Source organism: Diabrotica undecimpunctata, chromosome 1 (assembly GCF_040954645.1).
Source record: "Diabrotica undecimpunctata isolate CICGRU chromosome 1, icDiaUnde3, whole genome shotgun sequence".
Classification (NCBI taxonomy): Eukaryota; Metazoa; Arthropoda; class Insecta; order Coleoptera; family Chrysomelidae; genus Diabrotica; species Diabrotica undecimpunctata.
This window is the reverse complement of record NC_092803.1, coordinates 36522068-36547763: the sequence shown is the minus strand read 5'-3', so window position 1 is coordinate 36547763 and position 25696 is coordinate 36522068. Positions and strand designations below refer to the sequence as shown.

General features: G+C 33.5%; 1 protein-coding gene across 5 annotated transcripts in view; it reads left to right on the top strand.

The window, feature by feature from the left end:
• Nucleotides 1-10281: 10281 nt before the first annotated feature.
• LOC140447911 (G protein-activated inward rectifier potassium channel 3-like) overlaps nucleotides 10282-25696 on the top strand; it is a 145040-nt gene continuing 129625 nt past the window's right edge. Inside the window, exons 1-3 of one of the 5 annotated variants that reach the window (XM_072540837.1) lie at nucleotides 10282-10447; nucleotides 13400-13715; nucleotides 18066-18132. The gene's annotated coding sequence lies outside the window, so the exon portion shown is untranslated. Of the gene's footprint in view, nucleotides 10448-13399; nucleotides 13716-17926; nucleotides 18133-25696 lie in introns of those variants that run through there. The other 4 variants (XM_072540846.1, XM_072540863.1, XM_072540854.1 and 1 more) reach the window with 4 other exon arrangements.

Genomic DNA, 25696 nt, shown 5'->3' with positions numbered 1-25696 from the left:
TTAGTCGAGTCAATGACCAACAGCGAATTTAAAAAAAAAACAACATACGAAATCAAACAATATTTATTTTAAAGCAATTCAATCACCAATACATAGAAATTAAAGAACACTATAAATTCTGGAAATAACAAATTGAAACTATTTGTTTTAAAATCAACTGATAAGCAAAATTGTATAAAAAATTTCAATGTAAAATCTACAATGTTTAATTTATTTTTATTTATTTACGCTTCTGTTAGTAGTTAGTGTTACCCCCTTAGCCCTCATGCAAGCTTAATTCGCGTGGGCATGATCCTAAACAAATTGTAAACATTTTGTTGTAGAAGGTTGTTCCGTTCTTCAAGAGCAACTTATACGAGCTATGCGATGTTTTGTGGATTATCTCGGCGAGCTCTGAATATTCTCTTAAGAATATCTCATAAATGCTCTATAGGGTTAAGGTCGGATAAGCAAGCACTACACATCTCAAGTACACCAAATTATTCTTCCGGTGATTCCTCCTTAGCTCACTTTAAAGACCTAGGTACAGTCAACATCCAGTCCACATCGAGGTTTTTTCATTATTTTGATCCTACAGCAATGTGACTGTAGGCTTCTCCTTGGATGTAATATCTAACTTTTTGTGATTTAGCTTTAGTTAAAGCTATAAAGTTATTATATTAAAAATATAAATAATTATATAAAATAAAATTGTATATTATTGTGTTAATAAAAAAATATGACCTTGATTTGTGTCTGTTGGTACACTTACCTTAATGTTACTACTAGCCGTTCACATGGAGTTTTTAGAGTTTAGCATGAATTTTGCTAAAAATGAATCCTTTTTTATTCGAAAATAGAAGTGGTGGTCATCGTCGGCTTGGAGATCGTACTACAAATGAGGCAATTACCCAAACTCGTTTCTTTTTACCCACACTTCTCTTCTTCGTCTATATTGCCTGACACGTCGATGAATCAAAGGAGATTGTTCCAAAAAGAAAAATTCTAACACGATAGATTTCGAACGAATACTGAGGCAATGGACGATCGGCGTTCGCACAATTTCGTTATAAAAGTCTTCGTCTAAATTCGCACCTTCGGAGTTTGCAACTTTCGGAATCCAGTGGATGCAAGGCCTAAGACTTACGAAGTCAAGTTGCTTGTTTATCTATAAACTCTTTCAGTTAATCTTTCACTTCGGATTTGATTGTATAGTCTTGTGTTTCCATTTTAATCAATTCTAGTTTTATTACTAATTTGGGATTAGGGACTTTTGAATCTTCTTTTACCGTCAGTTAAGAAACACAACGTAACGATATCGTATTTTAGTCCTCGATACAAACTTATGCCCAAAACTTTAAGGTTTGATTTATTAGTGTATTCTGATATAGGCAGTAATTGACTTAGAGGTTTTCAATAATACTAGAAGGAAACAAAAATTTTCTCAATGTATAATATCTAATATCATTAATTTTAAACAGTTTATCTAGAAATTTTTTTACATTGTAGCATAATAATTTTTTTGGTTTAAAAATTTCTAAAGAAATTAAAATGTTAAATATATTGCATCTTGGGTTCTACGTTTCCTAAAATCAAGTCGAAAAAGATAGCAAGTCTTGTGTTCATTTTTCTAAGACGCAGTAACCCCGGAAGTATATCCAAGGTTATTTTCACGATTCGTAAGTCTAACGAATTTGAGTTGGTTCCGAGATATGAACGGGTAAGGAGGACAAAGGGGAAATTTGGGTTAGAGACAGATCGGTAAAAGGTCAAGCAGGCAGGGTGAACTGGGCAACGAGAGTGGACAGACGCTGTTATGTAGTTTGCAGAAGCCGGCAAAATTTGTTGAAAATGGTAATTTTTACTCTATGTAATATGTCAGTTTAGAAAGAGTAATCACTATTTCTCCTAAGTACCAGTTTTTTTTAAGAAGCCATGTCCAAAGTTTGCATTTAGTGCCATTTCAACCTCATTTTGTTTTTCTCTGGTCGTCTTTCCAGACCAGTTTTGAAGCAGTCCCTTTTTTATAGCAGAGGTTCCAGTAAAATCCAGTTTCTACACCCAGGAATGTTAGTAAGTCCAGTTTACAACGTAAGTGCATTTTAGTGAAAATCAAGGTAATTTTTTTTTGTGTTTAAACTTTCAAAATAAAAATAGACATTTTTTTCTAATAATTGCTGTCGTTTAAAATTTAAGAATCTGTAATAATTAAAATTATATGTATTAGGGCGTGGCCATAGATGTCATAATTATTCTCTGTCTTAAAATGTTGTGTTGGCATAAGACAGCTGGCAACTAGCCTTATTATTTTTGACATTAATTTATTTTGGTTTTTAAAGAAGGTTAATTTCTTTATGAATAGTTTCATTAAAAATAAAATTCTTTATTTGTAATAATATTATTTTGGCCACATGTTTGTAGTCCCGTAAACTATAGTCCAGTTACTATTTTTTGTAAGTTTTGTAGCATCTCCTGAGTTTGTAAACAAATAGGACACATGTAAGTTTTTTGTTATTTTTAATATCATTCTTTGTAACTAATTATATCATATATGTCTTGTACCATTTTATATTTTGTAGCTGTTTGTGTAAGATAATAATAAATGTTTAATTGATTTCTCCAACCATTTTGTTTATTTTAGAAAAGTCTCCTAACCCCTGTTTGTATTCTTTATTTTAGGAAGAAAGAACCTTTCTTTCCTCAAGCAGGAAGTTTTCTCGAAGCAGCGTCCCATTTCAAATAGCTAGAGGTATTTCTTGTTGTCTTTACTTGTCCATTTGTCCAGGGGATTTATGTAAGTACCCTTTTTTTGTTTCATTTTGTAGTTGCCCCAATCCGATCCATTGCCATTCACTTATCCACGACCCCAGCTCTCCAATTAACCCCTGAGTGCCGTCCGCACAAGTATCGATTTCTTTTGCTTGCCCAATCTACACCCCCATAATTTCTGTCCCAATTTTCTACACCTCATAATCTTACCCTATGGTAGGCCAAATAATTTCGTTACAACATGGGTGTTCTGAATTGCGACCACGTCGATAATAATATTTTCCGATATATGAATACCTTTTAAAGGTACTCACATTTACTTCTACTAATACCTTCTATATTTAAATGGCAGATTCGGATGCCTGGTCAGAGTTATTTTGTTGCTTGGTGCTAAGAAGGTCCATTTAAATTGTTGGTTGGAGGCATATCTTATATTCATGATGTGTTTTTGCTTGCAGATCTAGAGATTCTAGATTGTCTGGCTGCCTATTGTACTAGTTCATTTAGCATTACCCATAGCACGTGTAGTATTCTAATACGGATGCGAACTAGCTTTATTCAGGCTCATCATCAGGAATCAAGAGAAATTTCCCATTTACTAAAACAGGCCTCCATTATAGCCATATTAAAACCAGGAAAAGCAAATGATCAGTCTCAAAACTACCGACCGATCGCACTGCTGATCTGTGTCTATCTTGGAGCGCTTAATCTACAACATAATTAGTAGAAACATATTTGAATTAATACCTATTAAGCAAGCAGGGTTTAGACCTAACTGCAGCTGCACAGATTATATCCTATCCCTAGCAACACATATTGAAGCAGGTTTTCAAAGAAAGCAAAAAACATCTATTGTTTTCGTTGACCTATCAGCTGCATACGATACTGTCTGGAGACAAGGACTAATATGCAAACTAAACTCTGCCATATCGTGTCAAAAGGTCACTAAACTCATTGATAGTATGCTCACCGACAGCCATTTTCAAGTCACAATGGGCAACTTAAGAAGTGTCTAAATGAAGCTCAGCAATGGACTGCCACAGGGATCTGTTTTGGCACCCTTACTTTAATTTATGCATCGCTAACCTACCTGGGACAACTTTGCAGAAACTTGGCTACGATGTCGACTGGGCCATTGCAGCAAGATACAATAGCATGGATATTACAGAAACAATACTAACGGATGACCTTGCCGTTATTGGAGAACACTTTCGCAAATGGAGGCTATGGCCCAATGTAACGAAAACCGAAGTGTGCTGTTTCTATCTGAATAATGCCCAAACCAACAAAAACTGTCCGTTCACTTTGAAAACAGTCTGTGCTCACTCACAACTCAACAACAAAATATCTTGGAGAAATATCTTGGAGAACATTAAGTTTTAAAGAACACCTACAAAGAACAGCAGCAAAGCTGAAAACGCGAATTATTATAGTCCAAAAGCTATGTGGCACCACATGGAGGATCCTCAGCCTCCGTACTCAGATCATCCGCTCTCGGACTTGTATACCCGGCGGCTGAATATTCTTCCCCAGTATGGCTCAATATCAAACTCACGAAGATTATTGACACCCAATTAAACCATATAATGCGAATGATCTCAGGTACAATTAGACCCACACCAAACTATTGTCTTCCGATTCTGAGTCACATTCCACCGCCGAAACTGCGAAGAAGTCAATCTCTCCTCAAGAATATCGAAAAATCGAGGCTAACCATCAACTATCCATCCACCATGCTACGCTTGATATCAAAATAAACAGACTGCGCTCCAGGTATCGTCCATTGTTAAGAGCCAACTTACATCAGGAAAATTTCAACCTCACCAACGCTTGGAGAAGACAATGGGAGAGCGACTCACCACAGGAAGCACACCAAATGACCTGTATCCCATACCACATGGACCAACACATGGACCACTCTAAACAGAATAAGAATAATCAACGGTAGATGTGCTGATCGTTTATATAGATGGGGAAAAGCCCTTACTCCTGAATGTGCTGACTGTGGTGAGCAACGACAGACCGTCCGTCACATTGTTGAAGAATGCTCCCGAAGGCGATTCCCTGGACTTTTCAATAAGTTCCTGCATGCGACCCAAAATGTTTAACATTATATTAATAATACATTAGGTGCTCGTTTGTAATACTCCATTTAACGTTTTATATTGATTTTTTATGTATGTGTTCTTATTGTATGCCATACAATAAATAAAAAAATATGTAGAGATTGTGTAATTCATACTATAACACTGCACTCGTAAAGTTACTTGTTTTATTTTTACCCAATTTATTATTGTTAATATTGTTTGCATATTGTTGTCAAATGACCAATGTACATCATGAAAGAAGTAAAATTGACAATATATTGCTTGATTTTATTTATTTTAGTAGTTAACATGTTCTATAAAAAAAGACATGGTTTCATTACCTTCTTACTTCCTTTGTTCTCCAATTTGATAATTTATTAGTATTTTCGGTAGCTCTTTTTAAAAGTACATGGTCCTAACTGGTATAAACTGTAAAATTGCAGAATTATTCCATGACACCAAATTCGGCCACATAAAAGATCTGTAAGTGTGCTGTTGTACAAAATATCAACCCACGAAAATTAGGTCCCAAAAATACCGCAGTTGAATTGTTTTCATTGGCGTAGGAAGTAAATGTTTTATTTATCAATTAAGAAAGGTCAATTTTATGTATCTGCTTAACAAAATTAAATAAAACCTAATAAATTTTCATAACAGGAAAAGAAGTGCATAAAAGTAGACACCGGAAAAACAAGTAGCTTATTTAAAATCTTCTTCTTAAAGACAAATGTATTTCTTCTTTATTGAAAGCAGTGTTAGGAACTTTTTTTAATTTTCTGCTATGTTAAGGAGTATTATCCATCAAAACTGTTTTTTCTGGTAAATTAGGAATTAGGTTATTTTTGAACCAATTTTCAGAGAGGGAACCATCCATTTCGTCTCAGTAATCTTGGATGTTTTTCTTTGTCACAAAAGTCAGTTCTGCTGCAATATCAATGGCTACATCATGCATGTAGGAAGACAAAACGAGGATCACAAGCATCGACGAATGAATAGTAAGTAACGACGCCATGAAATTGTTTCCTGGTTCCCAATTAAAATCGACTTTCTACAGCACTTTTTAAACTTAAACTCGATATTGCATAACAAACGATATAGTGATTCTTGAAAAATTGCGCAAATGCTTCGCAGCGTTTACTGTAACAGAGTTGATTGTCGGTGATCTATTTTCCCGATGGAATTGGTGCACTATTCTACGGATTTCTATTTATTTCAATCTATTTTCATGAGATAATAAAATTTTACCGATTTCAGACTTTTTTTTCGGTTGTTGAAAACCAGCAGGTGATGCATACTCCTGACGCACTTTGTAAATACTCCTTTCAGAAACACCACTCATTCCGGACACAAGCGTTATTATATTTGATAATGAATCATTACCACGGCGATCCAAAAATGATCGTTCGTAAGATTAATAATTATCTGCTTTTCTGAAGCACTGAAATGCAGCCAGCCCGTGTTTCCGTGGAACAATTACGTGTCACTACTAAATGGCTTAACCAAACTCGTAAAAAATAACACAACCGACACTATAGAAATAATCGTAATTTGCAAAGTAACTGCAACTCTATAGATTTTAATACTAATCAGATCATTATGGGAAACGTTAATTATGTTTTCTACTCCTAATAAGTAATTAAAAAACCTATTAAAATCCTATAATTCATTATGGCAGCCATTAAAAGAAATTGTTTACTATCCATGTAACTACTAAAATATTGTTTCTTCTAATACATACTAAAAATCTACTTTTGTGACGGAATTGTTGATTATCTCTGATTGTATATTGTTCGTACGGTTGCTGCCGTGAAGAGCGGCACCGTTGTCAAGAAAATTCTCATTCAGTTAGCATGGCCGTATCTTTCTTTCGCATATCTGAAATAGGCTATAGATTTCAAACTCCCTATGATCTTTCTTATTAATAGAGAATTAAAGTCCTCTATTTTCGCCGGAAAGAAATAAGGGGACAAGCATTTGAAAATTAAACTTGACTGATTATAAGAAAATTTTAAAAGATTTTATGACTATTCCTTATTATTATTATCATCAGATGATAAAGTTTAGGACTTGCTTTATCTACTTGGACATGTAAGCAGACAAAACTATTGTTTTATGCCAAAACAATTGCAAAAATAAACCTATCCAGGTCTAAATGGGTTGAACGCCTTTTAGCATCCTTTTTTTTTGTATTTTCTCCAACGATTAAAGGTTTTAATTAAATTAATTATTGCGTATATACTTATGTGCATAATTACATAATTGGTAGACTATATTCCCATTCTTTGGTAGAAAATCTTCCAAGTTGGAAGATTTGCTTTGGCCATTTTCGATTTTTCTCCTTAATGCTTTCATATGTTGTTTTCTTCTATAGTTTTTATAATTACATTACTCTATTATAAAAATGTCTTTTATAAAAAGAAGACTGACTGAATACGATATATTTAATCAGTTTGTGCCTTTTTTAAGTTTTCTGCTTTCTAAGGTATTCTTAGCTAACCATCTTAATGAATTGGATACTTCGACAACTGAAGTCTACTACTTAAGTACCTACTTAAAGAGAAAACATATTCTAAAGAAAGGTTATTTACTACAGACAGAAAAATACCATTGACTATTTTAGCATTCACACACTAAACATTTTTGAAGTCACCAGTTGCTAAAAACAAGGTTATATTTTAATATTCACCAAAATATATGTTCTGTCGTGAAATTTTTCATAGTACAACCAAATGCACTGCATGATCGAACTGGTTTTATACAATATTATTGTAAGTAGACTACGTAATACTCAAACAAGATACCACAATAAAGATAAAAGATGTGAGAGTCAGAAGAGAACCTTTGAACACTATAAGAGAAAAACAATACAATATAGAAGTACTCGAAGAACAATCAAAAAGAAAACTATACAAACAACGTCCAGACCAAAAATTAATAGAATTAAGATACGGCAACATCGACGAAATATACGAACATATAAAGGCGAGTATAAAACAAGCAGCATTTGAAGCCCTTGGAGAGAATGAACATATAACAAATAAACAGCACTATTATGAAATAAATGAACCAACAAAAAGAATAATTAAAGAAAAAAAGCAACTATACAGAAAATGGCTGACTACAAACAACAATGAAGTTTATAAAGAATATAGAGAAAAAGATAGAGATGTGAAGAAACAAATAACACAACAAAAGAATACAGAATGGGAAAGAACCTGCTTAAATATTGAAACATACATAGGAGATACAAGAACTTCGGAGTCATGGAAAGTACTGAGAGGATTGAAACAAAACTCAAAAGAAAAAATTTAATTGGGAAATATACAGGACAAAGAATGGAAAGACTTTTTCAAGGAACTGTTAACAGAACAAAGACCACAATTTATTGAAAAAAAAAACAGGCGAAGACGAAGCAGATCCCCACAAGAAGAAATAGAAATAACAGATAGGGAAATGAGAAAGACCATAAAAGCAATCAAAAATAATAAAGCACCGGGATCTGCAGGCAACTCACCTGAGCTTATAAAGTACGGCTCAAAAAAATTACACCGGATGATAAAATGGATATTTCAGAAAGACATAAATGGAGAACAGCTACCAAAGGAATGGACGGAGGCATATATGATATCTATATTTAAGAAAGGAGATAGAAAACGATGCGAAACCTATAGAGGAATAAGCGTAATATCATCAATAGGAAGATTATATGGGAAGATACTGAAAGAGAAAAGATAGAGCAAGCGATAAAAGGCAAAATCGGGGAGGATCAGGCAGACTACACAGCAGGAAGATCATGCATAGACCACATATACACACTGGAACAACTGTTGGGAAAGAAAAAAGGAATTGTAGACCTAGGATTGACCTAGGATGGACCTAGATGTGGTTGTTCCACATCTCCAACCATTTTCAAAATATGCTTAGAGAAAGCCTTGACTACATGAAAAAGAAAATGCGAAGGTATGGGAGTACCGGTACGAAACGAATACCTATATACGTTAAGCTTTGCAGATGATCAAGTAGTGATTGCACAAGACCAAGAAGACCTCAGTTACATGATGAAGAAACTACAAGAAGAATATATCAAAGCTGGCCTAGATATTAACCTCGCGAAAACAGAGTACCTTCTACAAGTGAAGAAGACATAGAAGATCTACAGATTGACGACAACGTAACAATAACAAAGGAAAGGATAAATTCGAATACTTGGAGTTTAAAATCACGAAAAAGGCAACAACAGAGGAAGACATTAAGCAAAGGTTAGGACAAACAAGAACAGCAATCCGACAACTTAACTCAGTATGGTGGTATAGACACCTAAATATGAAGAAAAAACACAGATTTATAAAACATTAGTGCGAAGTATTGTGACATATGGGGCTGAAAATTGGATTATAAACAAGAAAAACAGCAGTAAGATGGTAGCAACAAAGATGGAATGCCTGCCAAGATGCTGCAGATTAACAAGAATGGATAGGAGAAGTAATGACGAAATAAAGCAAAGAACATCAATAGAAACCGACATACTAACATATATAGAACAAAAAGACTATGAACTTTGAAGACTTTGAAGAACAAAAAGTGGTATGGACATATAAGAAGAACTAGCGACCACAGATGGATAAAGAAAATAAGCAAATGGAAGAAGGAGGAAAAGAGGACGACCCCGAAGATCCTGGAGGAACGAAGTAGACGACACCATGAGTAAGAGAGGCCTAAACGATTGAGAATGGGACAACAGAGAGTGATGGAAACAATACTGTAGAATCCCTGAATATATATATATATATATATATATATATATATATATATATATTACGAAAGTAAACGACCAAGAGGAAGACCACAGATGAGGTGGGTTGATGATATTAAAAGAATAGCCGGAAGAAATTGGAAATATGTTGTCTCTATGGAAGGAGTTGGGAGAGGCCTATGTCCAAACATGGACGACAGAAGGCTAAAAAGAAGAAGAAGATATATATATATATATATATATATATATATATATATATATATATATATATATTCTAAATCACGAATGCAAAGATTAACCAATATAATATTAAATTAACTACGTCTTACCTAATTATGATTTCAAAATACACACTACAGACCTAAATATTATCTTTCTTTAAACATTTCAAAAATACTCCCACGAAATTTCATGTAAATATCATCAGAAACAGTGATTGAAACACAAGTTTAAACACTGTTGTCATTTTTTGTCCGTTTATTGTTTCACCTAGCGAAAAACACGCGGACTAAATTTAAAAAAATCTGCTTCAAATATTTCTCCCCAGTTCTATAATTATCTAGTTTATTATTACTACATCTATGTGTAAACCACTGTCCCGCCACTGAAGTGAGCCCTAATAACCGAAATTGTCATCGCGTTTTCAAGTGGATAATGAAGAATGCAAAAATATTAGAGACCAAAACTTAAGTGGCCGTTGAGTGTGTTCATGTGCCCGCAGTTACAATCGTGGTTATTATGCATAACAATTTGAAGGGCTTTAGTTCTTGGTACTTTTTTTGTAAAAGCAGTATTGTGAATCTGTAGAAACTTTAATACTATCCCAAACGGAATCTGCAATTACCTTAAAACTACTGGGGTAAGGATATTTTTCTTGACTGATAAACTATTAAATAAACATTATTCTTTCCTACCGAGGAAAATAATTGAATCCACACAAGGTTTTTGTTATTAAATTATCATTAAGATTTTAAGATATATAAGGCGACATTCATTAAAAAATAATTTGTCTGTATTGCCTGGGTTTATTATTTCTAGCCTTTTGACTAAATTGTAATCTGAATCTAAATTGTGGCTCTACAATTTTTGTAATGGTTTCATTTGATTTTGCTACCTTAAATTCCTCCCTCTCCTCCTCAGTCCTAATCCCTTTTGAGATGTGGTGACACCATCGGGCCTTTACAGTTTTTTCACGATTTCCTTCCATCCTTCCCTGTCCTGGGCTAGTTGTTCGGCTTCATGTAACCCTTGGTTAATCAATATTTTTGTTTGACCTACCTAACGGCTTGGAGATCTTCCCCTAGGTCTCTTTCCTTTAACTCTACCCTTGACTATCAGTTTTTCCATCGTACCTGTTCTTCTAGCAATGTGTCCAAAATACTGCAAATATCTCTGTTGTATTTGTTTAAGCAATCTATCCTTTACTTTAAGTTGTTCTAATATCGATACGTTAGTGCGATGATCAATCCAGGATATTCTTAACATGCGGCAGTATACCCACATTTCAAAAGTGTCTAGTTTATTTTTATCCGCTTTCTATTCCACGTTTCGGATGCATATCCGAATATATCTATGGAAAAAATGAGTGCCCTTGCCAGCCTTAGTTTTGTGTGTATTATTATGCTAAAATTTTTCAAAATTGTTACCAGTTTCATCCTAGCTGTTCTAGCAATAGTCAACCTTCTACGTATCTCTCTGCCACACCCTCTATCATTTGTTATTAGGGACCCCAGGTATATGAAACTATTTACTACTTCAAAGCCCCCAATTTCTTTAATGTGTTGAAGATTATTCCGAGCTCTGTCTACTATCATGATCTATGTCTTACTTCTATTTAGCTTTAGTCCATATGTTTTGCATTTCTCCTCCTGACATCTCATTATGTCTTCCATTTCTTCTTGATTTGCCGCGATGATTAAAGTGTCATTAGCATATCTCAAGTTACTGATTTTTTGACCTCCTACTGATATTCCACCCTTCCATCCATTTAGTACCTTTCGCATAATGTGTTCGCTGTAGATATTAAACAGAGTTGGCGAGATTATGCATCCGTGCCTGACACCTGCCTCTGTTCTGAAATGATCGGAATGGGTGTTGTTTATTTTTACTATGCACTTATTACTTTTATATAGACTTCTAATTAGTTGAATTAAGTGAAGAGGTGTTCTCATTTCCTAGTATGGACCATAGCTGCTGCCATTTGACTTTATCGAAGGCCTTTGTGTAATCCTCAAAGCACATAAGCATAGGAGTATTGAATTCACATTGAAGCATTGAGTTTTTTCGATTAGCTGTCTGAAATTAAGGATGTGTTTTCTGGTTCCTTTTCCTGGGACAAATCCCGCTTGTTCTTCTGATATCTGAGGCAATAGAAAAGCTTTTAGTCTTTCATGTATTACATGAAGTAGAACCTTGCTTGCATGGGATATTAGGGTTACCGTTCTGTAGTTGCTGCAATCTAGCGGAGTTCCTTTTTTGAATATAGGGATGAAAGTAGATGTTGTCCAGTCGTTGGGCCACTCTCCGGTTTCCCAAATCTTTTTGCAGATCATATACATAACATTTACTCCAACATCTCCAGTCTCTTTTAAAACTTCAGCGGTGATCTGGTCTGCGCCAGGAGATTTTCTATTTTTTAACTTTTTGATTGCTTTTTCTACCTCTGACTTTAGAATGTTTGGTTCTCTCTCTGCAGTGAACTCGTCGTGATTTGCATTCTGGGGATCATCTGCATATAGACTTTGACAATATTTTCTCCATATCTCCGCAATCCCTTCCTCGTCAATTATAATATGTTGGTTTTGATCCATTATTGTTTGTGTGATTGGTTTAAATTCCCTGGATAGATATCGGAATTTGTTATATAGCTCATGGGATTCATACCGGTCTCTCTAGTTCTTCGCATTCTTCATTTATATGTTTATTTTTATCATCTCTACATGCTCTTTTAATTTCTCTATTTAACCTTGCTAATTTGCTTTTGTTGCTGTCGTTTTGATATATGAGAGATTTAATTCTCCTTCGCTCTTCGAGAAGTTGCAGCGTTCGGTCTGTCATCCAGTGTTTTCTCTTGATGATATTTTTTTCGATTCTGGTTCTTTCTGCAGAGGTTTCTATGGCATTTCTGAAACAATGAACATATTTTTGTGTTTACAATGGACAAACTGTTTTCGGTTGCAAAATCTATTAACCTTAAATTACTTTATAAATATTTATAATGTTTTTTCTATTTTCTTATGGAAGCTATATTAATATCTCCATGTCATCCATATTGTTCCAGTATGCTTCTTACTCCATCGTACCAAAGGTCAAGAAGTCTATGCTTTCACGGCATAAACTCGTTACATATACGGTGTTTTGTAAAGATACATTAATATCGAAGTTTATATCGGCCATATTTTGGAATTCTTCGTTTCTGACGTTTTGTCTACATCTGCGGCAGATTTTATCAGAGGAGATTCGGGACATAAACGTAACCTTGTATCGGTTCCGTGAATTTCTGATGCTTTTTCTTGAGTATCTGCGCTATATGTGATCGTTGAGTGCTTCCCGGAATCTGCAGATTGGTCCGAATAGGTATGGCTTTTTTTTTCGGTTCACCTAAGGAGTTTTTTTTGTACATGCCCTGAAACATGTCTCACTTTGATTGCTTTTTAAATCCATTCGTTTTTTTTTCGATATATTTATTTCTGAGATTTGATTGACACTTAGTATTTACATTATTTCAACGAATGAACACTCAAAGAAATGACACTGAAAGTTTTATGTGAAATTTAGACTTACAATTATTACATAATTACCATTGTTACAGATACAAAATAATCAAAATATCATAACTAAACACATGGTGCCGGTGTAAATAAAACAATTAGAAAACGTGCATACACATCTAGCGCATAATTCACGATTTCTGGTAATTTGCACGTACGAGCGAATATTAAAAAGTTAAAATAAAATTGCAATCGATTGTATATATAGTTTGAGGTGTAAAAATCCCAAAAAGAAAATATTCAATGCTTATTAGTGACGGCGAAAATTAACTATTTAAAACAAGAATGATTCCATTCAAACAGTGTAGTTAGTATTCCCAATCATATGCTTTTTGTTGAGTTCAGTGATAACTGGAGGTAAGTTTGATAATTGCATTTTATTTGTTTTAATCTAGGGTTCTAGGATCTAAGGATCATTAACAGTCAATTTCAACCTTTGAATTAATTAAAGTGGAATTAATTGATTGCCCAAAATGAACTGATGACGATCTGATATAACCGAAAACGTTCTGACACATTTTAATAATCCCTTTGGATATTTTTATAATATGTCTTTTACAAAAAAGAAGTATTTACACTTTTTTTTTATTTAATATTTTGGTGTGCAGTCAACCACTGAAAATTGGCTATGCAGAACAAAATGAAAACTTTGCTGATTCCTGCATTACTTTGTTACGAAACAAAATACATATCTCGAATGCAATACAGACATAAAAATTAGTGTTGTGAATTAAAAAAAAACATATATTGATAGGCGAATTTTGAAATTGTCGTGTGCAACAAATCGAAGTTATGGACTATAGTAAAACAAGAATCTAAGAAGGAAGAAACAAAAACATTAGACTGACGAAAGAAAAACGTTGAGGAAACAATTTTGACTCTCTAATTATTTTCTCTAATGTGCTGTTAAATAGAATACAGGATAGGGCATCTCCCTGTTGAAGGCCCGTTCTCATGGATTGTATCTGTTAGTGCGTTTTGAATTCGAATTTTGCTTTGTACTTTAAGTGTTTCTTTTACTATATCAATGAGTTGAGTTGGAATATTAAACTCTTTCAGTGCATGGATCAGTAATTCTCCGTGGATGCTATCTAGGCACTCTGAAAATCAATGAAAAGATGATGTGTGTCTATATTAAATTCACTAGTCTTTTCCAAGATTTGCCTCAAGACGAAGATCTGATCTATTGTAAACTTGCCTGCAGAAACCACATTGATATCCCCCAACAATTTGTTTCGCATATGGTCTTAATCGGTCATACGTAATATTTGACAGTATTTTATATGCCACAGTTAGTAGCGATATTGCCCGGTAGTTTTTACATTAAGCTGATCTCTCTTTTTATGTAGTGGAATAATTACTCCGGTATTCCAGTCTTGTGGCAGTTGTTTATTATTCCATATGTTAACTATTAGTTCGTATATCGCATTCAATAGGGAGTCTCCGCCTTCCTTTATTAATTCTGCGCTAATGTTGTCTAATCCAGGTGAAGTTTTACAGTCTGGTAACTGCTTCTTGCATTTCAGCTACTGAAGGTTGTTTCTCTGGTATCCATTTGATCCAGTATAATTCCTTCATATAGTGGATATTCATGTTTTTCAAACTTTTCTTTGATGAATTCTGTCAATCTTTGTAGTATTTCACTCTATTGAGTTACTATATCTCCTTCTTTGTCTCTGCACATCATTGTTCTTGGTTTAAATTCTTTTCTACTTTTGTTAAGTTTTTGGTAGAATTTTCTGTTCTCTGATGGTTTATTTAGTTCTTCCATTTCTTTGAGTTCTTTTTCTATGTGTTTTTTTCTTTCTGCGATGTATTTTCTTCTCTTCCCTCTTTAGCATTCTATATTCCTCCTCTGCCTTTCGTGTTTTATGTCGTTGTTGTAGTCGTTGATATGCATTATTTTTCCTCTCTGTTATGTTACGACACTCTTCATCGAACCACTATCCTTCAGTTGATTTGAGCTTTTTTTGTAGACCCAGGGTCTCTTTGGCTGCGTCTTGTATGATGTTTTTACATGCTTCCCATTATCTGTTTATATCCTCGTGCTTTTGTCTGTTTTCTAGCCTTCCTTTTATATATTCTTTGTATTTTGCCTTTTTGCTGTTGTCTGCTAAGTTTTTTATTTCATATTTTTCAATTTTGGATCCCTTTTCTTTTTTAATGTTTAAGATTCTGGCTCTTATTCTACTTTCCACTAGGTAGTGATCCGAGTCTGTATTTGCTCCTTGTCTGCTGAATACGTTTGTTACGTCTGAGTGATGTCTAGAGTTAATAATAACATGATCGATCATGTTTACTGTAACCCCGTCTGGAGATCTCCACGTTCCCTTATGAATATTTTTTCTTTGGAAGCATGTGCGGGCAATGACTATGTTAAGGGAAGTTGCTAGATTTATTAGTCTGATGCCATTGCCATTGGATACCTCATGAAGGCTGTGCTTACCTATAGTTGGTAAGTATTGTTGCTCTTTTCCTATTTTTGCGTTGAGACCACCATAAATAATTTTGATGTCATTCTTTGGGCATGAATGGTATGCAGCTTCTAGTTCTTCATAGAATTTTTCTTTGGCATCGTCTTGCTTTTCCTCTGTAGGGGCATGCACATTTAAGATGCTATAATTAAAAAATGTTCCCTTTAGTCTCAGGATGTACATTCTAGAGTTTATAGCGCGAAAGTCTGTTACGAGGTGTTTAACCTTTTTATTTACAATGACGCCAGTACTTGGTGCGTGGTCTTTAGCGTCGCAAAGGTTATAAATACTGCGTACTTTATGTCTTGAGTTCTTGGGGAACATATCGATATAATGCTTTGGGATGGATATCTGCCTTTTTATCTATGGAGAGTTTGGTATTGATAGTTGGGATGGAAACGGTCAAGTAGGAATAGTGTTGACATTTGGTAAACAATAAGTATCTGGAAATTTGAATTCAAGTCCATTGAACTATTGATCGTTTCATAATAAGGAAGGTCAAGATTAGCATGCCTTGTCAAAATATTCCTAAAACGGTCTGAATTTACGTAGTGGTTAACAGGATTTGTAGGATTTGCCTGTATTGATGACGCATATGTAAGTGAAAATTGTTTTCTTCGACATTCCAGTGGGACTTCTCCAGCTTCATATTGTAAATTATCAGTAGGGCTAGTATAAAAAGCACCTAGTATGGTTCGTAGAGCACTATTTTGTATTCGGTCGAGTTGTTTTATCACATATAATTTTGCTGAATCGTAAATATTACAAGCATAATCGAGTTTTGACCTGATCAATGACTTCGTAAGAGTTAGAACATTCTAACTGTCCACAAGAGTTAGAATTTTATGATCTGCTCCCCACGTGTTGTGTGCAACAGTTTTTATATTGTTAAGTGCAGATTGGCAAGTACCTACTTTTTAGATTTATCAATGTGGTGGTTCCAGGATAATCTGTCAATTGTTATGCGTAAACATTTGGAGTAATACAACTTTAGTTTTTTTTTTTTTTAATAACATACCCTTTGATTTTGTGGTTCATAATTGAAGACCAGTAGAATTAAAAAAAAAGAGGTTAAATCTTTGTAAATGGGTATATTTAAAAAACCATTAAAAGGGCTACATCAAATAACACTAACGTTTTCGGAATAATAATTCCATCATCAGGTTAAAAATACAGGTAAACATGCCTGAGCCACCAAAATATTAGGGTAAAAACCCTTTAAAATACATAAGGTTAACAAAGATTGTACATAATGTTGTTATTAATATTTGATGTCTGATATTTAATTAAATTTTACTTTAGGTAACATACACCCATGCCTTAAGTGAGTTCCAGCGTCCGGAGAGTAAACCTCTTCCAACGGACTTCAGCTAAGGCATGGGTGTATGTTACCTAAAGTAAAATTTAATCAAATATTAAACATCAAATATTAATAACAACATTATGTACAATCTTTGTTAACCTTATGTATTTTAAAGGGTTTTTACCCTAATATTTTGGTGGCTCAGGCATGCTAACCTGCTTTTAACCTGATGATGGAATTATTATTCCGAAAACGTTCGTGTTATTTGATGTAGCCCTTTTAAGGGTTTTTTAAATATACCCATTTACAAAGATTTAACTTCTTTTTTGTGATACGTGGTATACAGCCAGCTGTAAGAATTATTTTCCTTGTGGATTCAGTAGAATTTGTTTATAATTCGATATTCCATAGCACTTACTGTAGATGGGCCTGGAGATTTTTAATATTTTGTTTTCTCTATATAAGTTGTTATGCATTTTATGCATATATTTATTATTCCTGTGTTCGACAACTACGTATATAGACCAATAGTTTTTATGACATATTGCATAGTATTACCCAACCGCTGCTTAATAAATATTTTTTAATTGTTTTATCAATTTTTGGAATTCTATTTGACGTAGGTACGCCGACGACAAATTGTAACTTTCTCAAATTTCTGGAATTTCGCGATTGCCTACTTATTTTTAAAATTCAACAACTAAAACCAGAAACCAAAATCTAAACGTGCATATTAAGTATTTGTTTATTCATGCAAACGAAAAACAATACCATTTCTTTGAGTAGTCTACTAGAAGCTGCACGTGTAGAAACTCCTATCTTGTCGTGTATGTAATGTATCTCGTTATATAATGACCGTGAAAAGTGTGTTTGATTATTAAAAGAACATGAAAACTGGTTTTTTGTGTAATTAGTGCGTTTTTGTTTTAGAATAAAAGACTAGGAAGTGATTGTTGTGGAAGGCAATTTATTATAATAGTACAACTTGTAAATATATGTAAGTATTTCTAAAATACAGATAACATCGTTGTTTGTTGATCAACTACAGTTAATTTTACCTGAAAAGAACTACCAATGTTTTCGTTTTTAAATTAATAATTAATATTGTTCTCTATATGCTTACTAAATAAATAAACTCTCTTGTTTGTTTATATAAAATATTCTTTTTCGTGTTCACTCCATCGGCTAGTTGTGTTTATAGATATTTCTATTGCGTCACTTTGTCCTATAGGTTCATTTTTTTTAATCACATCACGTTTTACCTCACCAATACGCATCAATCTAAATTTGCTTTATGTATAGCGGAATTTTGAGGGTTTTTTTCCAGTGTACTTCACGTACGTGGGGATCAACCGTTCATTCTTTTCATCACTGAATTAAAAATATAAATAAATAGTTATTTTTTTATCTGCCGATATATTATGTCGGCAACGTTGAATATTTCATACCAGGCTTCGGATATTACGCAGTCGCATAATTTAGTCTTCTTTCAGGTCTCCTCGTGTCTGTTATTTTTTGCAGTATAAATTTTTCTAAAAACCAATATAATTAACTTTGACGATATAAAGATAAAAGAGAATTTAATAATCGAATAAAGAACATCGAAGAAAAACTAGAAGATCCAGAGGAGTTATGGAATGAATTTAAAAACCAAGTTAACAAAATATCCACAAACCTGGGGAACACATTTTTTGTTGAGTTAGATCTGACACTTGTTTTTCACTAATTTGTGTCCTCTGAATCTAAGAATAACCTCAGATCTTGTCTATGACGTCAACTTTTTAAACTACAGGGTATCCTCAAAAATCGTGCATATAAAAGAACATAAAATAAAACGTACCAAATCTACAATTTACAAAACATTTAATGCAAGTTAAATTGAGTTCGTATAAATAAAATTGTTTAATTAGTGAAGAGTACTTACAAATTAAGACAAAAATTTGCGTTTACAGCTTTTTCTGGAGTGTTCAGTTTGTGTACATTCGCGCTTGATGCTCCAACAATAGTCAGCCATCATATGTACGTCCCATCTACCTTGATATCGTGCTTCCATGACCTTCAAATCTTAATGGAAACGCTCACCCTGCTCATCACTCACCGCACCAAGGTTGTCCGGGAAATTAGCAAGGTGGCTATGTAAAAAATGCACTTTAATGCTCATGTTGCACCCTAGCTTTTAGAAGCTATCCAAGAGTTGCTGGGCAATGTCGGCGTAATTCAATGCTCGTGTATTTCCAAGTAAGTTTTTAACAATGTTTTTGAATGCCAACCACGCATTCTTTTCAATTTCTGACATTGTTACCACGAAATGTTCATCTGTAAGAAGCTGCCGAATCTGTGGATCATCAAAAACACCGGCCTTTATCTTTTCAAATGACAGGATAGGAAATTTCGATACGAGATACTTGAAACAGTCTCCTTTAGTTGGCAAAGCTTTAACAAATTGCTTCATGAGATCTAATTTTATATGCAGAGGTGGAAATATAATATTATTTCTGTCGACAAGTGGCTGATATACAATGTTTGGATCACCAGGTCTCAGGTCCTGTCTTAGATGCCAATTCGACTGCACCCAATGTTGCGCACGAGCTCTGATGTCCCACATACACAGAAAGCAGGGATACTTTGTATATCTACGTTGTTGACCAAATAAAAAGCAGACCATTTTAAGGTCAACACAAATGATCCATTGGTGCAACAGATCAATTACTTTCTTTATGTCGTCATATTCTTCACGCAAACAAACTGAATGGCCAATTGGAACTGAACCAAATAAATTTCCATTGTGGTGGAGAACACACTTCAAGCTCCGCTTTGAGCTACCTCTAAACAGTCGCCAGTCAGTTGCGTTATAGTTTGAAATTCCCAATTCTTCCATTCAACCACTTACATTATGGCAAAACACAAATCCACCATCACTTTGAAAGTATTGCAGAAATTCCCTTTTTCGTGTTCGAAAATAGGATACATTGACTCCCTTTTCAAGCAAGTTTTTCTCATTGAGTCGTGATGCTAAGAGCTCTGAAGCTTTTTTGGATAGTCCCAAATCTCATACCAAATCATTTAGCTCTTGCTACTCGAATCCCTTACGTACGGAGTCATCTTCAATTTCGAAATCTTCATCGTTGGAGTCGCTTTCATCTACACGATATCCGTATTCTCCTTCTTCCAAAGAGGAAAATTCATTGAAAACTGGCACATGGATTTCGGCTGAATGCGGCACTGGGCGTATAGCTGACGGTAAACTAGGATACTCTATCTTACATTTGTTTTACTTGTTATATCCTGATGTTTTTACTATACAAAAGTAACAATCACTTGAATGATCTTTGGGCTCGCGCCAAATCATAGGTATACCAAATGGAAGTTTAGCACGTGTTCCCTTGGTCCACATCCGTAAACCCTCAACACACTGTTTTCACACTTTATGAGGTGCCCATGCTTTATCTTGATCACCAAGTCTCACTTTAAAATAGGCAAAATATGCTTGTCTGACGAATGTACTGATATTTGTCCTTTGATTGGGAATGGTAAAACTGCCACATATATAACAAAACGAATCGGGGCTGTTTTCGCACTTACGACGTGTAGGAGCAGAGGTAGCCATAAGGAAATGTTTCAGTTCAAACACACTAAGTAGGTCACTTAAGTAAGTTCACTAAGTAGTTCTACACACTTAAGTAACGAAATACTAAATGCTGCTAACCAACACACAACGTTTCACCACGGTATAACAGACGTAACTGAAGTGAACACGTGAAAAGTCAAGTCTAGACCAGTTGCAGTTATCAGTGCGTCATTCCCCCACCAACATGCGCCCCACCCACATAGAAAACGAACGTGACGTGATAGAAGAAAAGTAAAAACAGTTTTGAAATCAGCACGCCTAATTCTATAGAAAACAGCTAAAAAAATCTAACTCAACAGAAATTGAGTTTCAAATTGTTCCCCATTATAAAAGTAACTTAATCAAGAAGAATAAATGAATGACAGAAGACATCTTGAAATGAATGGAACAAAGTCTACTTATAAAATTTAATGAAATGGAATATACCTAGACATCTACAGAAGGGAGAAAAATTAAAAGGGAAATGAAATTAGCCAATAAACAAAAATTGATGAGATAAAACGTAAGACGAAATGGAGGAAGTGATATCTAAGCACGACTTTTTTAATGTTCACAAAAAAGTAAAAGAAATAAGCAACATATTTAAAAAAACGAGTTGCCTCTGTACTAGTTGACAATAACAACAAAATTATTGTAAATAAGAATGAAATAAGAAGAGAATGGGAACTGCATATATCAAAGTTGTTTGCAAATGACAGGAATTATTACCGAATCCTACCAAAATTGCACTGACGGTCCAGAAATTATGAAATCAGGGGTAGAACACGCTTTAAAAAATAATAAAATTAGGAAAGCTTGTGGTTCAGATGAGACACCAACTAAATTGCTGAAGTTAATAGATGAAGATAACATAAAAATACTTGTAAAACTTTTTAACCCTAGAACAGCACAGTTCGTTTATCTAACGTATGCTGCACAGTGAGGTCTCGAAAACCCTCGTAATAAATATGTATGTTATGTCGGTATATAATATGTATATTTGTCGGTATGTTATTTTTTTCTGCGGTATGTAGTACAAAACAAGAAGCAAATTGACTTATTTTTAAAATATGTTAAATAAAAATAAAAATTCTTATTATGTTTGATAAACGTGAAAAACTTGTTACTTGTTATTACTTTTTTTTTAAATATTTAGATATGACCAAAAAATTTTAACAAAATTCCAATAAAGTAAAACTTGTCTTTTAAAAAACCTTTAAATTAAAATAAAACATACGTTTTGTTACAAGATAACTATTTACTTTACTTTTAACCATGTACTTCAACTTTGGTTCTGACACAACAGTATAAAGCAGCATCTAACCTTTTTAGGCAAACTAACATCAAAACAATAGGGATGTTCACAAATTTTTAAATATAGTTAAATTCAATTAAATTCGATAGATTATAAAATATATAAAAATATAGTAAACATGAAATTGTTTAAAAATATATATTTTTTAAGATAAATCAATTCTTAATTTTAATTTTGATGGAGGCTAGAAAAACGGCTCGCAGCGAGGCTACGGTGTGTGACGTCAGCTGTCGTATCGACAACTTGTTGTGTATACGTATTTACGAAGTGTAATTCTTTAAGTATTTATACAATGATAATGAAGCCAAATAAGTGGTGTTTGCTACAAAGAGAGAGAAAAACTAGAAAAGGCAGTTATTATGCAAGTTAGAAAAAAAAAATAAATGCAAATATCTGTACCTCGAAAAGAATCAACACTAAAGTAGAAACCCTCAATTTAGAAGAGTGATATCATAGTTTAAACGCCGAATATCCTCAAATTTAAATGTACACAGCGGCCCTCGAAAACTGCCTGTTTTCTCGATTGCAAGCTGCGTTTCCTCATAAGAAATTACAGAATATATAAAGTAGTATATTTATTTGTGCTTCTCTATAGTAGACTTGACCAGAAGTTGTCGTACAGTGTAGCCAATTCTTGTTCACAAGTAGTAATTATGGTCATACAAAACCTGTATTCTTCCACGCAGCGATTATTACCGTCATAAAAATACAAAAAAACCTGATTTTTTCAATAGTAAAAATTAAGCACAAAATTGTAATGAAATAAATTTTATTTATATGTTCCGTTTCGTTACATATTTAAATTTATAAAATAAAAATCGATATTTTAAAACAATATTTTTCAATCGTTTGGCAACTTTGGAATTAGCGAGGGAACCCCGTTTCAATTCAGATCCACAGAAAGCCGTAAAACTAGTTTTTATCGAGCGAGTGCCCATCAACAATAGGTTATTTACATTGGCGTTTCTGAGGGTAGGGTATTTTATGCGATAAGTTTGTGTTATTGATAAAACGTGTTATTGATAATACGAGTGTTATAGTTTGTCGTTTTATAGTCAATTTTTAGTTATATTCTGTGATTATTTGGTTTGAGTTTTATTGGAGTTGGACGAAAAACCGAGTTGTTCCAAGAGAAGACTGCAAAATTCTGATGTTGATTCCAAAAATGAAATGCCGCAAAAGAGGGAAAATGTTAACGTCCGAAGAGAAGGTAATAATACGAAAAGTTTATGAAGGAATTGTGGGCAGAAAAATGGAATTAAATGTTAGCCAAGCGGTCGACATTTGTAGAAGTTTAACAAAAGTATCCGTTAGCTGTATTTATCGTGTACTTAAAAATACATCGGAAAATAAAAAGCAAGAAAAAGGTAAAATGCGTGAAATGAACTTTCGATATGTAAAACTCAACATAAAAAGTATGCTATTAGAAAAAAATAAAATTATTGTGCGGAGAAGAAAATATTTAGAAGAAATACGCAAAATTCGCAGCACTGGACGCAAAATATGTTATTTGGATGAAACCTGGATTAACCAAGGTTGGAAAAGGTCATACAGTTGGAAAAGTTTGGCAAAATTTAAATGTCAAAAGTAAACGCGTAGCATTCATAGAAGGCTGATATACAGGATTAAAAGCTCCATCAGGAAAGGGACGGCGTTTAATCGTCACCCATATAGGAAGTGATACAGGGTTTCTTGATGATGGTTTTCTTCAATTTGAGTCGAAAAAAACAGGTGATTATTAAAGAAATTGAAAGGGGGGATTCAAGAATGGCTTACAGAAAAGGGGATTGCATACGAAGAATCAATGCTCAAAATTTAGCTACTTGACATTGCACGGTTAAGGAAAAATGAATATCTTAAATATGCTGTAGATGAAACTGCAAAAGATTATGGTGTCAAGGTTCTGCGTCTACCACCTTATCATTGCGAACTTAATCCCATTGAAATTATCTGGGAGCAAGTGAAAGGAGAAGTAGCACGCAATAACAAAACGTTCAAATTAAACGAAATTAAGAAACTTTTGATTCAAGCAATCCTCCATGTAACTCCAGAGAAATGGGCTAAATGTATAGGCCACATAATTAAAGAAGAACATTGTATGTGGGAACTTGACACTCATATCAAAGTTTTACTAGAGCCAATTATAATTACACCAGGTGGTGAAGATAATGACAGCGATAGCAGCACTGCATCTTCAGGTTTAGACAGCGAATAATATTTTCTAATAGTTTAATAAGAACATCAGCATAAAAAAACCAAAAACAAAAAAAAAAACGAGAAGAACATAGTAAGTGTGTATAGTGTTTGTGTTTAAACACATCAAACATTATTTTTATTTTGTTTTTATAGAATTTTATTTTGTTTTATAGGATTTTATTTTGTTTTGTTTTATACTGTTTAAGTGTTTTGTTCAATTTATTTAATGAGACAATATGGCTCTTGGCGAACACCCATTTAAAAAAAGTATCGCGCCACAAGACATACCTCTGGGGTGGTGTGGAAACTGTCTTAAAATTTGTTTTAAAAAAATTTCATTGTGTAACTCTTTAAGGACGGGTCACGTCAAAAGACCTTTTAGCGTAACTTCCGCGACTTTCTGCAAAATTACTTCTTTTTTATAGCTTTTTGTTTGTGGCATTCTGTATTTTTAGGGGAATGTAGGGAATGGGCCACAAAATATTTATTCATATGTTTATTTATTGACGTTTCGATCTCTATATCCAGATACCGTTTTCAATTATACAAATGATAGTACTATTTATTTTCTATGGCTTTTCGTTTGTCGTTCTGTATTTTTAGAAATAATGTTGGGAATAAGCCACAATATCTTTATTCAAATGTTTAATTTACGGACGTTTCGATCTCTATAAAGAGACCGTTTTCAAACATACAAATGACAGATATATTTATTTTTCTATAGCTGCTTGTTTGTGGCATTCTGTATTTTTAGGGAGAAGGTTGGACATAAGCCACAATATATCTATTTATATGTTTAATACATTGACGTTTCGATCTCTATTCCGTTTTTAAAGATAGAAAAAAAAAGAAAATAAACAATATAAGATTATAAAAATATATAATAATAAACAAATAAAATAAATATAACTATCATTTATATCTTTAAAAGCGGTCTTTGGATATAGAGATCGAAACGTCAGTAAAAACTTGTAAATAAATATATTGTGGCCTATTTCGAACATTAATATTTGAAAAATAAAATATAATTAACGTTAAAATAAAAGTAAGTGTACGTCACTGGATTTCCAAACAGCTTTCCGCATTTCTGGGCCTTTAAACGATGACTCACTCTCTCAAATAGTGAAATTATACTATATGTTCACTTTTAAAACTTTACAGGAGAGCAGTTTTAAACTTTTTTTCACCAAAAAGTATTATTGCTGCAGCTCTTTATTAAGATATTGAAACAATATTTTACTAGAACATTCTGTTTATTGTTATTTACATAATACATTTGTTATAATTAAAAACAAATTTGTTCCTGTGTTTTTTAACCCTTTTAACGGACATGGTGTTGTATTCATCTAATAAAGTTATTGTGCTGTAAGAATTAGTATGGGGTATTCAATAACAACTACAATCCTATTTGACTTTTACTGACAAAATTTATTTAACCATACA